Source organism: Dasypus novemcinctus, chromosome 3 (assembly GCF_030445035.2).
Source record: "Dasypus novemcinctus isolate mDasNov1 chromosome 3, mDasNov1.1.hap2, whole genome shotgun sequence".
Classification (NCBI taxonomy): Eukaryota; Metazoa; Chordata; class Mammalia; order Cingulata; family Dasypodidae; genus Dasypus; species Dasypus novemcinctus.
The window spans coordinates 142,527,816-142,542,013 of NC_080675.1; positions in this window are offsets into that span (position 1 = coordinate 142,527,816).

Here is a 14,198-nt window from a genome sequence, read left to right on the forward strand (position 1 = left end):
TGTCACAATTGATGATAGCACATTTTTATAATTATGCTAGTAATTAAAGTCCATGGTTTAATTTAAGGTTCACTGTTTGTGTAGTGTAGTTCCATGGATTTTTAAAAAACTGTTTATTATATTACGAAAAGACAATCTAACATTTCCCTTTAATCATATTCAGATATGTATTTCCGTGTTGTTAATTGCATTCAAGATGTTGTGCTACCAGCACCACAAACCATTACCAAATCATTTCCATCATTCCAAATAGGGACCCTGTATATTTAAAGTCTTAACTTCTCATTCTTATCCCCACCCTGTCCCCTGGGAACATATATTCTAGATTCTGACTCCATGAGTTTGCTCATTCTAATTGTTTCAAATCAGTGGGATTATACAATATGTGTCATTTTGTGTGACTGATTTCATCAACATATCTTCAAGATTCATTCATATTATCAAATGTATCAGGACTTCATTCCTTTGGCTGAGTAATATTCCAGTGTGTGTGTGTGTGTGTATCACTTTTTAAAATCCATTCATCAATTGGTAGCACTTGGGTTGCTTCCATCTTTTGGCATTTTTGAATAATGCTGCTATGAATATCAGGGTGCAAATATCTGAGTCCCTGCTTTCAATTCTTTTGGGTATATACCTAGTTGTGATATTGCCGGGTCATATGGTAATTCTATACTTAGCTTTCTGAGGAACTGCCAAACTATCTTCTACAGGGGCTACACCATTTTACATTGCCTCCAGCAATAAATGAGTGTTCCCATTTCTCCACATCCTTTCCAACACTTGTTATTTAACATTAAGAAAAAAAATTCTAATGGGTGGGTGTGAAGTGGTATCTCATTGTGTTTTTTTTTAAAGATTTATTTTATTTATTTCTCTTCCCTTCCCCCATTGTCTGCTCTCTGCGTCCATTCGTTGTGTGTTCTTCTGTGTCCACTTGCATTATCAGGCAGCACCAGGAAACTGCCTCTCTTTTTTATTGCATCATCTTGCTGCACCAGCTCTCCGTGTATGCAGTGCCACTCCTGGGTGGGCTGAGCTTTTTTCATGCAGGGTGGCTCTCGTTGTGGGGCACACTCCTTGTGTGTGAGGTATCCCTCTGCAGGGGTGCCCCAGCATGGCCTGGCACTCCTTGCATGCAGCAGTACTGCACACTGGCCAGCTCACCACACGGGTCAGGAGGCCCTGGATATCAAACCCTGGACCTGCTATAGGGTAGGTGGACGCTCTATCAGTTAAGCCACGTCTACTTCCCTCATTGTGGTTTTGATTTACATTTCCCTGATGGCTAATGATATTAAGCATATTTTTATTAGATGTCAGAGTGAGACAAAAGGGATATGGAGATCAGCAATTACAAGCAAGGATTTATTGAGAAAATCGAACAGGAAGGGGTCTGAAGATAGAAACTGCAGCCCGCTGTTGAGAACTTTAGCACTGGTATTTACATAAGCTTGCGAGGGTCAAGAGGAAAGGCTAAGGGTAAGGGGTTAGTGTTGGGGACCAATAGGACGTTGGTTCGGGGATGGTCTGAGGTGTTATTTTTAGGGGACATGTGGTCTTGGAAACAGGATCTTTGTTTGGATTAGTAGGCTCCTTCTGAGTAAACGGCTGGTTGCACTTCCGCAATGGGCAGGTTGATAACAAACTTGCAACTTCTGCAAGTCGTGGCTGTTATTCCGGTTGGAGACTAGGGAAGGGGCCTGCCTAGTCCTATCATTCTTGGGTTTTGATTATAATAATAAAAAATAAAGTACGTTTAAGGGTGGACAGCCAGGCTCGCACGTGAAGGGTGAAGGAAAGGGGACGTCGACTCATTCTGGCTGCTTTCTGCTGTCAGGGGGAGTAGAGGGTTTCCTCCTTGTGCAGCTCAGTTGGTGGGGTTTTGCATTCTGAGGTGGTTATTGATTATTGTTCTCGGAACAGGAAAGCCGCATTTAAATATTCTGGGGTGCGCGTGGGGGAGCCCCACGCGCAAGGAGTGCACCCGTGAGGAAAGCCGCCCAGTGTGAAAAGAGCAGCCTGCCCAGGAATGGCGCCGCCCACACTTCCCGAGCCGCTGACAGCAGAAGCGGACAAAGAAACAAGATGCAGCAAATAGACACCAAGAACAGACAACCAGGGGAGGGGGGGAAGTTAAATAAACAAATAAATCTTTAAAAAAAAAAAAAAAAAAAAAAAAAAAAAAAATATTCTGGGGTGGTTGTCTGAAATGTGTGGTTTGGGGAGGGATATGTGATAAGAGGCTATAAGGGTTGGGGACTAAGGGGACTATAGGCTGGGTTGCCTGGTGGATAGCTCTTAGGTGTTGTACTAGATGATAACTGCCATTAGGTTTTGTTTGTTTGTTTGTTTTGTTTTAATGCAAAGGAATGCCCTGAGGTCAGTAGCTTGCAAGACATTTCTTTTTTAAAGATTTATTTATTTTTAAATCTCTCCCCACCACCACTATTGTCTGTCTCTGTGTCCACTTGCTGTGTGTTCTTCTGTGTCTGCTTGCATTTTTTTCAGTGGCACCAGGAATCTGTCTCTTTTTGTTGTGTCATCTTGCTGTATCATCTCTCCATGTGTGTGGCGTCACTCCTGGGCAGTCTGCGCTTTTTTTGCACGGGGCAGCTCTCCTTGCGGGGTGCACTCCTTGCACGTGGGGCACTCCTGTGCGGGGGACAACCCTGTGCGGCACAGCATTCCTTGTGCGCAGCAGCACTGCATGTGGGCCAGCTCACCACATGGGTCAGAAGGCCTGGGGTTTGAACCCTGGAACTACCATATGGTAGGCGGACACTCTATCCATTGAGCCACATCTACTTCCCCCATTAGGTTTTTTAATGGCTAAAATAGGTGTATTGAGTGGAGAGTTGATGGGACATGATAGCCCTGTGGCACAAAGTTTGTCAATGGTGGGTTTAAGTTCCTGCTTGGCACCGAAGGAGAGAGGATACTGGGGAATGTTGATGAAAGAAGAGTTGTTTTTAGGGTGACTCTTACAGGGGAGAGGTGTGAGGCTATTGAGGGAGAGTCAGTGTTCCAGACTTGGGGGTTTACTTCCTGTTGTAAGATCGGAGGGATGAGGGTAGGAGGGGAAGTAGGAGTTAAGGCTGGGGCTGGGGACAAAAGGAGAAGGAAGCTAGCTTGGGTGGGGTAGTGAGAAGGAGATAGAGGAGTGCGGTGTGGATAGAATGTCTCGTCCTACGCGTGGGGAGGGGCGTGATGGCATAACTAGGAACTGGTGTGAGAATGTGAGATTTTCTATTGTGCAAGGAAGGGGGTATGTAATTAAGGGAGAGGCAGGAATGCTGTCAACTCCCACAACTGAGATTGAGGAAGATGTTAAAGGTCCACCGTGTTCTGAAAGGACTGAATACGTGGCCCCTGTGTCAATTAAAAAGGAGACTGGTTTACCTCCAACCTTGATGACAATCCTTGGTTGGGACTTACTGATGGAGATGCAGGACTTCTCCAAACCCGGGACCCATCAGTTTTCTGTTGTTATTCTGAGTAGGTCAGAAGGGGAAGGTGATTGAGGTTCTAGGCCGGTAAGGTATGTTAGAGGGATTTTCCCAGAAACTATGTTTTTGAAACAATCCGACTTTCAATGACCTTTATGTCGGCACACCGGACAGGGAAGGCCCCGGAGGGGTCTTTGATTGGGGCATGCATATGCCCAGTGTCCTTCCTTCCCACATTTAAAGCAGGGTTCAGGTGGCAGCCACAGGAAAGAAGAGGGATGGGGTTTTTGAGAATCGACTCTGAAGGTAGGAGCAAGGATGGAGGCTTTAGCTTGATCTCGTTTGTTTTTCTAATTTGGCTTCCTCTTCTCTATTGTTTAAGATCTTTTTTTTTTTCCCAAATTCTACTCAATTTATTCATTTTTTTAAAAAGATATTACATTAAAAAAATGAGGTCCCCATTCGCCCCCACCGCCCCCACCCCGCCACTCCCCCCACAGTAACACTCTCCCCCATCATCATGTCACATCCATTGCGTCTGGTTGTTTAAGATCTTGACGCCTGCTTTAATTAGGTCTTTCTGAGGGGTTTGAGGGCCCTCCTCTAATTTCTGCAGTTTCTTCCTGATGTCTGGATATGTCTGAGTGATAAAGTGGGTATGTAAGTATAGTTGTCCTGATTCAGAATCTGGGCCCAAACTGGTATATTTGAGGACTGATTCAGTTAATCTGTTCACAAGAGCAATGGGGTTTTCATCTGACTTTTGGGAAATTTCTTTGATTTCATCATAATTTACTGCATTGAGAGCTGTCTTTTTCATGCCTTCTATTACGCAGATTAGAAAGTGTGCCATGCGATCCAAATCTCTAGAGCCTGCCGAGTATTCCCACGGAGAGGAGGCTGCAGGAACTGCGTTAGTGCCAGGGGCAGGTTGGTGAGGGTCCTGCGTGTGGGGGGCATCGGCACAGGCAGTGGCTGCAGCCCAAATGCGGCTTTTTCCCTCGGGGGGTGGTAGAAGACAGTAGTATGACATAGACATCCTGAAACGTGAGATCACAGGAGCAAGTGAGGGGTTGGAATTCTTTCATGTATGTTTCTGAGGAGCCTATCTGTTCTTCTATCTGACTAAGATCTGAGAGTGAGAAAGGAACATGTACTCGGATGATTCTTTCAGCTCCCGCCACTTAGGGGGGCGAGGGTGGCTCCGCTTGTGGGGTGGAGGGAGGCATTCGGCAGAACTGAGTAGGAGTGGAGGGAGGGGACAGGGGCAGAGAGCCTGAGTCGGTGAGGTCGGAGGCTTGGAAGGGAGTGCTGACGGATGGCACGGAGGAGGGGGAGCATGTTCGGATGGATCAAAATGGGAAGAATCTTTAGGTGGGGGTGTTTTATGCGAAGGTTTCCGATTGAGCAATAGGATTTGGTAAGAGGAGCATGATGGACAGAGAGAAGGACAGTTACAGAGAAATAGGAATGCCTGAATGTAAGGGACCTCTAGCCACGTGTTGTTGCATTGGATGCAGTTTTTCAGATCTCTAAGGATGTGTACATTAAAGGTACCGTGTTTCGGCCACTGACTTCTATGTTCTAATTTGTACTGAGGGCAGATTAGTGGAATAACAGATAAGTTTCTTGGGTCTGATATCTCTTTCAGGATATAAGGTTTTAAGGTTCTGAAGGAGGCAGGCCAGTGGTGTAGTTTTCGGAGGAGCCAAAGGAATGTTTTCCATTTTTGGAAGCTGGGATGAGGTTAGGGACTCTCAAAGGTTAACTGAGCCACACCAGGCATCCCTGAGTTAGTTAGAGAACCTTGTCAGCCGGAATTCCACTGGAATGAGATGTTTCTGATTCCTGAAAGGGCTTCTGGGGACACAGGTCAGGCAACTGTTGTGGTTCTCAAAAATGGAGAGGATCACTGACCTAGCTAGGATTTGCGGAGTTGTCTAAAACAACGGGAGAAAGAACAGGATACTCCAGAGGAGAATTTCCTTGACTCATCCAGCTGGTAATCAGAGTTTAATGTTGGATGGAGCTACAGCCATGGCAAGGGTAGGTCTTTCACCAATCTGCCACTCAACACAATAACCAAGAGTTTCTGGGGTTTGCTCTGGGGAGTTCCAGGAGAGGGTTAAAAGAGGATAGGACTCAGAGTTGCATGATCAAGATCGAGGAGTAAGCCTGGATAAGCTGCCACCACCCATTGCTTCCTCTTTCCAAGATCAGGCAACAAGTTCCCCAACCAGGATCTAAGGGGAAGCCCGACTGAGCTGCCACTGCTTACTGCTTCCCAGGTTGCAAGGTATGGTGGCAGGGGTCTCCTCTTCCCAGATCCCGGGTTTCAGCACCAAATGTTAGAGAAAACTGGGACGCTGAGATTAGCAATTGCAAGCAAGGATTTATTGAGAAAATCCAACAGGAACGGGTCTGAAGATAGAAACTTCAGCCCGCTGTTGAGAACTTTAGCATTGGTATTTACATAAGCTTGCGAGGGTCAAGAGGAAAGGCTAAGGGTAAGGGGTTAGTGTTGGGGACCAATAGGACGTTGGTTCGGGGATGGTCTGAGGTGTTATTTTTAGGGGACATGTGGTCTTGGAAACAGGATCTTTGTTCGGGTTAGTAGGCTCCTTCTGAGTAAACGGCTGGTTGCACTTCCACAATGGGGCAGGTTAATAATAAACTTACAATGTCTGTAAGTCGTGGCTATTATTTGGGTCAGGGGCTAGGGATGGGGCCTAGTCCTGTCAATTTCCATGTGCTCTCTATTTGTGTATCTTCTTTGGAGGGATATCTGTTCCAGTCTTTTGCTCATTTTTAAATCAGGTTGTTTATCTTTTTGTTAAGTTGAGGATTTTGTGATGAGTGGTCCTCCATGCCCACCCCTGTTTTTGGGGAAGAGGATTTTTACATCCTTTTCTTTCCCCAGCTGCTAGCCAGGCACTGGGCTGCTCTGAGAGTGGGGGTGGGTGCCGATGGCTGCTGCTTGGAGAAAGCAGTTTACAGTTCTTTACTGTAATTTATCATCCTCTTCCTCCCACTCTTCCCTGGATACTGTACATTGTTCTTCTGGCCTCTGGAGTTTCAAAATAGTGGTTTCGGACAGTTTCGGCCTGTTTAATAGTTGTTTTGGTAGGACTGAGTCCTGGAGCTCCCTACTCTGCCATCTTCCCCAGAAGTTCTTTCTCTCAACTCCAACTTTTAATTGCTGATTCAAGACCCTCCAGATTAGAGGTGAGCGAACTACGGTCCATTGGCCTATCTGGCCTGCTGCCTTCTTGTGTATTAAGGTTATAAATAGTTTTATTGGACTACGGCCACGCTTATTTGTTATGTATTATCTATGACTGCTCTTGTACTACAATGGGGTTGAGCAGTTGTGACAGAGACCATATGGCCCACTAGTCTAAAATATTTAATATCTGGCTTTTTACAAAAATGCTGGCTGACCTCTGCTCCAGACCTCTTCTTTCTCTCTGGCACAGTGACAGCAGCAGATCCATCAGTCCTGAGTAACTACAACAAGCACAGTTCCCTCATGGCACATGGTGGATGTGGAGCATAAGCAAGAAAATAAATCTTTGTTGTTTAGTTCTCTGAAGTTTGGGGCTTGTTTTCTAATGAGCGCAACCTAGCCTATTCTGCCTGATGCAGCCATGGAATGATTTGGAGTCTGAAGTCTAGAGTTAAAGCTATGTAACTTTGTACAGGTCATTTCACCTTCCTCGTCATTAGGACTTTTTCTGGGTGCAAGTGACAGAAACCTAAATCAAACTAGATTAGGCAAAATAGAGAATATGTGACCTCATATAATCAGGGATTGGTTTAAACTATAAAATTATGGTCTCAGGAGCAAGTGGATTCAGGAAAATGATCATCACCTGGATTTTTTCTACTTTATTTCCATCTTTCTCTCCATGTCAGCTTTATTTTCTTTTACCATAGATTTTTCCCCAGAGGACAAGACACACAGTTTACTAACTTGCCCTGAGTTTTACCATAGAGAGAAATGACTAAACTCTTTCTCAACCTACAAATCCTGGGGAAGAGACTCATGGCCCAGTTTGGGTCAGGTGCCTGCCTTTGAACCAACCGTCTATGGTCAAGGTGGCAGGACAACTGCAGATGGAGGCAGCTCCTACAATAGCCAATAATTGGGAGGCAATTTCCAGGAGATGGGGGATGCTGAGCAAACAATTCCCACTGATATGTACTGTGGCCTCCTCGGCCTTGAAACTCCTCATCTGTAAACTGGGGACAGCAATTGTCCCCCCATCACAGGGCTGTTATGAAGAGTAAACAGCATAAGATATGTAAAAGTTGCTTGCATAAGCACCTGATAAATATTAGTTGCCATCTCCCTTTGTTTTTTTTTTCAGGAGTATTTCCAAATTGAAAGCTTCTCTTATACCAAGTATGGCAAAAGAGAATGTGAAATTTTGGTCTGAAAACTTCAGTTTGAAGAAGAGGAGTGACATGATCCACTTTTCAATTTTATTTATTTTATTTATTTTTTTAAAGATTTATTTATTTATTTAATTCCCCTCCCCCGGTTGTCTGTTCTCTGTGTCTATTTGCTACCATCTTGTTTCTTTGTCCGCTCCTGTTGTCCTCAGTGGCACGGGAAGTGTGGACAGTGCCATTCCTGGGCAGGCTGCACTTTCTTTCCCGCTGGGCAGCTCACGCGCGTGGGGCTCCCCTACGCGAGGGACACCCCTGCGTGGGGGGGCGCTCCTTGCGCGCATCAGCGGTGCGCATGGGCCAGCTCCACACAGGTCAAGGAGGCCCGGGGTTTGAACTGCGGACCTCCCATATGGTAGACGGACGCCCTAACCACTGGGCCAAGTCCGTTTCCCCACTTTTCAATTTTAAAAGACCCCTCTGGCTGCTGTATGGAGCATGAATAGGAAAGGCTGTCAGTATGGAAGGGGGGAGAATGGTTAGGAAGCTATTGCAATAGTCCAGGCAAAAGATGCTTGTGACTTAGTCCAGGATACTAGATGCGAAGGTGAAGAGAAGTGGGATGGATTTGAGATATTCTGAAAACAGTGTTAACAGCATTCAGAAATGAGAAATAAAAGGAAGGGAGAAAATAATAACTCCTCAGTTTGGGGCTTAATTAATTGCTTTTTATAAAATTACCTTCATTTTCTTTTTGGAAGGCGGTTTATAGGCTGATTATTGTTATTTTTTTAAAGATTTATTTTATTTCTCTCCCCTTCCCCCCATTTGTCTGCTGTCTGTGTCCACTCACTGTGTGTTTTTCTGCGTCCACTTGCATTATCAGGCAGCACCAGGAAGCTGCGTCTCTTTTTTGTTGCGTCATCTTGCTGAGTCAGCTCTCCATGTGTGTGGCGCCACTCCTGGGCAGGCTGTGCTTTTTTTCGCACTGGGCAGCTCTCCTTGCGGGGTGCAATCCTTGCATGTGGGGCACCCCTGCATGGCACGGGACTCCTTCCGCGTGGCAGCACTGCGCATGGGGCCAGCTTACCACAAGGGTCAGGAGGTCCTGGGGATCAAACCCTGGACCCTCCATATGGTAAGTGGATGCTCTATCAGTTGAGCTACATCCGCTTCCCAAGGTTGATTATTTTTTATTATTTTTCAACCCTGTAGCTGTTTGATATTATTATGAATTTCAAAAAAAAGCTATTGATTATGTTTGTAAACTGGTCTGTTCCTCTGGGCATGATGCTCTTTGGTTGTAGTAAATCCAAATGTTTTACATATATTTGATTAAATCAAGATTAGGGCTTTGATTCGACCTCATCAGTGGCGCGTGACCCAGGGTTGAGTCCCTGCCCCATTGGTGGGCTATATAAACACACACGAGCTCCATAGACACAGAAGAGGAGAGAGCTTTAATCCTGGTACTCTGGAAAGAGCTGAGCCATTCACCTGATAGTTTACAGCTGACCTTGTGAAGAGAGCAGAGCAGCTGAGGCCAGAGAGAAACAAGCCCCAGGGAGAGAGGTGAGCCCTCTAGCCTACAGCTGAGATCAGAAGAAGCTGGGACCACGGAGCCTTAAGAGAAAAAAGGAAGGTTGAACCCTTGCAGAGATTGGCAACCATCTTTGGTGAGAAAGTATCTCTTATGGTAGCTTGAGTTGGACTCTTTAGGGCCTTTTGACTGCAAGCTCCTACCCCAAATAAATGCCCTTATAAAAGCCAACAGATTTCTCGTACTTTGCATCAGCATCCCTTTGGCTGACTAATACAAACCCTGTGCTTTTTTTCTGATTAGTCAGTACTTTCACGTGAAAGTATAAAATGAAGGGCTAAAAGGAGAAGCTATGTCTTAATAGTATAAATTATGTCACAGAAACGATAACATTATAACATTGTTCTACAGTTTGATTTTTCCATTTAAGAAAACATCTTGCAGATTATTTCTTTTAAAAAATTATTTATTTATTTCTCCCAGCCTTGTTGTTTATTCATCTTTCTTTTGGGAGGCACCAGGAACCTAACCGAGGGCCTCCCATGTGGGAGGGAGGTGCCTAATCACTTGAGCCACCTCTGCTCCTTTTTGCTGTGTCCCTCATTGTGCTTCCTCACTATGTCTCTTGGTTGCGTTACCTTGCTGCACCATCTCGTTGCGTCAGCTCACCACGCTAGCCAGTTGTGTCAGCTCACTGTCTTTCTTGCTCATCTTCTTTTGGAGGCATGGGAAACCCAACCCGGGACTTTCCATGTGGTAGGCAGGAGCCCAGCTGCTTGAGCCACATCTGCTTCCCTATTTCTGTCTTTTTTAAAAATTTTTTTTTAAATTCATTTTTAAAAAATATTGCATTAAAAAATATGAGGTCCCCATTTACCCCCACTGCCCCCACCCCACCACTCCCCCCACAGCAACACTCTCCCCCATCATCATGACACATCCATTGCATTTGGTGAGTACATCTCTGGGCATCGCTGCACCTCATGGTCAATGGTCTACATCATAACCCATACTCTCCCACGTTCCATCCAGTGGGCCATGGGAGGATCTACAATGTCCAGTAATTGTCCCTGCAGCATCACCCAGGACAACTCCAAGTCCTGAAAATGCCTCCACATCTCATCTCTTCCTCCCATTCCCCGCACCCAGCAGCCACCATGGCCACTTTTCCCACACCAGTGCCACATTTTCTCGATTACTAACCACAATAGTTCATGAATAGAATATCAGTAAGTCCACTCTAATCCTTACTGTATTCCTCCATCCTGTGGACCTTGGATTGGTTGTGTCCATTCCACATCTATGTCAAGAGGGGGCTTAGATTCCACATGGATACTGGATGCAATCCTCCTGCTTTCAGTTGTAGGCACTCTTGGCTCCATGGTGTGGTGGTTGACATTCTTCAACTCCGTGTTATCTGAGTGGGATAAGTCCAATAAACCAGAGTGTAGGAGCTGAAGTCTGTTGAGGCTCAGGGCCTGGCTATCATATTGTCAGTCCAGAGATTCAGATCCCCTAGATATATCTTAAACCCCAGCACCAACTACAATTCCGGTAAAGTAACAGGAAAGGCTTGTGAAAAGAGATGACATCTGAGTCCAGCTCCATCACACAGAAACACCAACTCCAAAGAAGGGCCAACTGACATGGCAGTGAACTCCATCTGCCATAACCATAAAACCTGTGGGTCTCTTTAGCCCTCAGAAGAACCAATACCTGGGGTTGTATCTACTTTATCTGTCTCTGAGACTCTGCTCAGGTGTGCATAAGGGCAATCCTTCTGATAACCTCCAGACTCTTTTTTAGAGACTCATAGCCATATGAACTCATTTGTCCTTTCCATTTCCCCCTTAATTTAGGTCAAACAGTATTTTTAACTCTTGTTATTATATGTAGACAGGGATATTCTGCTGGTCCGAGTTGAACCTTTTATTCAAGGTCATTTTCTAGTTATGTCATCAGCTGGTACTTGGTAGTGATCCCTCGGCGCCAGGGGAGGTTCATCCTCGGGTGTCATGTCCCACGCTGGGGGGAAGGCAGTGCATTTACATGCTGAGTTTGGCTTTGAGACTGGTCACATTTGAGTAACACGGAGGCTCTCAGGAGGGAACTCTTAGGCACAGTGCTGCTCTAGGCCTTGTTCTTATTTCAGGTGTATAGGCTCACAAGCATAGTCATTAGGATCAGGGGTTCACTGTTGGACCCTCATTCCTTCCTGGTCCTTGCCGTTGCACCCGGGGGACTGCTGCTGCTCCCCTAGAGACCGTGACAGAGCCTCCCCCCCCCCCCCCCCCCGGCCAGGAACCCAGCACCCCCCCCAGCTGTTGTTTTTAATTGTTTCCACTATGAATATATCCAAAAATTTCCATGCACCCCGGACACATGCCCTATATAATTCCCTGTATTTCTGTCTTAATTACCTATTGCTGCCTTACAGATTCCCTTGAAACTTAGTAGCCAGAAACAACATTTCTCATTTCAGGGTGCTCCTTAGTGGGGCAGTCTGTTCAGGGTCTCTCCTAGGTTGTAATCCAGGCATTAGCAGAGGCTGCAGCTGGGGAAGGGTCCTCTTCCAAGCTCTCTTACACAGGTGTTGGCAGGATTCAGTTCCTTGGCTGTTTTCTGGAGGCTGCCCTCAATTCCTTGCCATGTGGGCCTCTCCTCCATGGCAGCTGGTTCATCAGAGTGAGCATGCAGAGAAGCAAGAGAGTGCAAGCAAGATGGAAGCCGTGGTCTTTTATAGCCTAGTTTTGGAAGGAACATCCCATCACTTTTACTGCATACTAGTTGTTAAGAAGCTATTCATTAGGTCCAGCCACCCACCCTCCCCCTCAGCCACCACACGTGCGTGTGCATGCACGAGCACAGGAGAAGGGGAATAGACATGAGCATAAATACCAGAGGCGGGGCTCATTGGGAGCTAGTGCAGAAGCTGCCTGTATCTATTGTCGAGTAGGACATAAAAAGCGTCCTCACTCTGTTTCAGCCTCCATCATCTGGATGGGCCCTCATCCCTTTAACCAGAGCTCTACTGAAGGTTGATGCTTTAATGACTTTCACCCTCACTGGCTGGGAAGCTCATGAGGGCAGGTGTGTCTTGTGCATACCGTGCACAGAGCAGGTACTCAGCTAATACTGTGTTATTCTGGTACACGGAGGGTAGAGAAAGGTTTCTTGAGTCTGTCTGAATCAGGAGTGGACTGGATGATAAACTGTTGCTTGTTCTTATAGAACCATGGGTGATTTGAACAGATGTTTTGGGAAAATTTTGGAACTCCAATTCAGAGGACTGCACTGATCTTGGGCTATTTTGTGTTTATGTAATTGTTCTATGTTTGGCAAAGAGTAAGACCACAGCCTTGGTTGCGGGAAGGGTAGAATCCACAGAAGGCATGTTTTCACTGCTGATCACCCTGGGAAGAAGTCTGTCCTAAGGCAGAAATTGAGAACTCAGGATATGGGCCTTGGGGATAAGAGGGAAATTCTCTTTCTCTCTCTCTGTTTTATAAAAGCTGACCCAAGTTGAACCAGCTCTATGCAGGAAGAAATGCTCTAAGCAACCCTGTGCAAGTACAGCTGAGCTGGAACCTACCATATGGAGCAAGCTGGGGCTAGCTGGAGAGGTAGGTGGCCTTGTAAGATAAGCAGGGTAGTCACTTGGTGAAGGCCATAACTTCTCTTCTGTGTTATTACATAGTCCCCAAACTTTAGTCAGCTCCTGCTAGAGGCTGAGCCTGGTCTCCCCTGAGTAAGATGCCTTGAGGAAAGGGCCTCAGCCATGCTTGGTGGGGGTATTGTGTTGACAACCACTCACAGGAAATGACGGTGCCTGCAGGGAGTGGCTCAATGGGTCGTGGGGAACCAGGAGGAAGCAGCAGTGAAAGAATGTAAAGGGCCGGCTCTGGGGCAGGGGTAATCTGGCATTAGCAGGTCTCCTAAGGGATACTCTGAGGGGTGAGTTCCCATGTGGACCAGTAGGGTTCAAAGTTAATTGTAATTTTAGTATTTAATGGAGATGAGATCATTTATCATCATTGGCTGAACATAGCCATTCTATTAGATGTTATAGTAGTAAAAATACATCATAAATATCTAGCATGTCAATATTTTAATAGAACTTTTCCCTTTACAAAGGATTTTCACATATATACTTTAGTTATCTTCACAATAATCCTATAAAATAGGTAGATAGATATGCTATTGTTAACTGTTCCTATTAATTATCAGGTTTGAACCATATGAAAATGCCAATCAAACATGGTTAAATCTCAGTAATGATAATTTTATATGCTTCAGCCTAATATTATTACATAATTCTTGACTATTATTATTACGATAAACAACAACAACAATAGGTACCTTTTTTTTAAACATTATGTACCTGGCGTATTGCTAAGGCCTTACATTTTATCTCATTCAGTTCTGACAAGAACTTGAGATAGGTGTTTTCGTGATACAGTAGTGTTCCTTTTGGCTCCCTCTTCAGGACCCACTCACCGCTCTGCAGCTGCTGGGGATGTTGGCTCCCAAGTTCTCACAGCCCTCTCCCTAACTTGGAATTGTCCTCAGCCACAAGTTACTGCCTCCACCAAGGCGACACCCAGTTTCCAGAGCGGTCTGTTGCCCCTGTCTGGCTGTTGCAAGGACATAAAGGCCAGGCCCCCTTGCCTCACTTTGGAACCCCTGTGCAGGCCACCCCAGCTCTAGAGCTTCCCTGTAGCGTCTGCTCTCCCTCTTCCCAGGTCCTTCCCTCCTCACTTCCTTATCTCTCAAGAGCACTCCCTGATAAAGCTTCTGCAGATAATTTTCCACCTCTG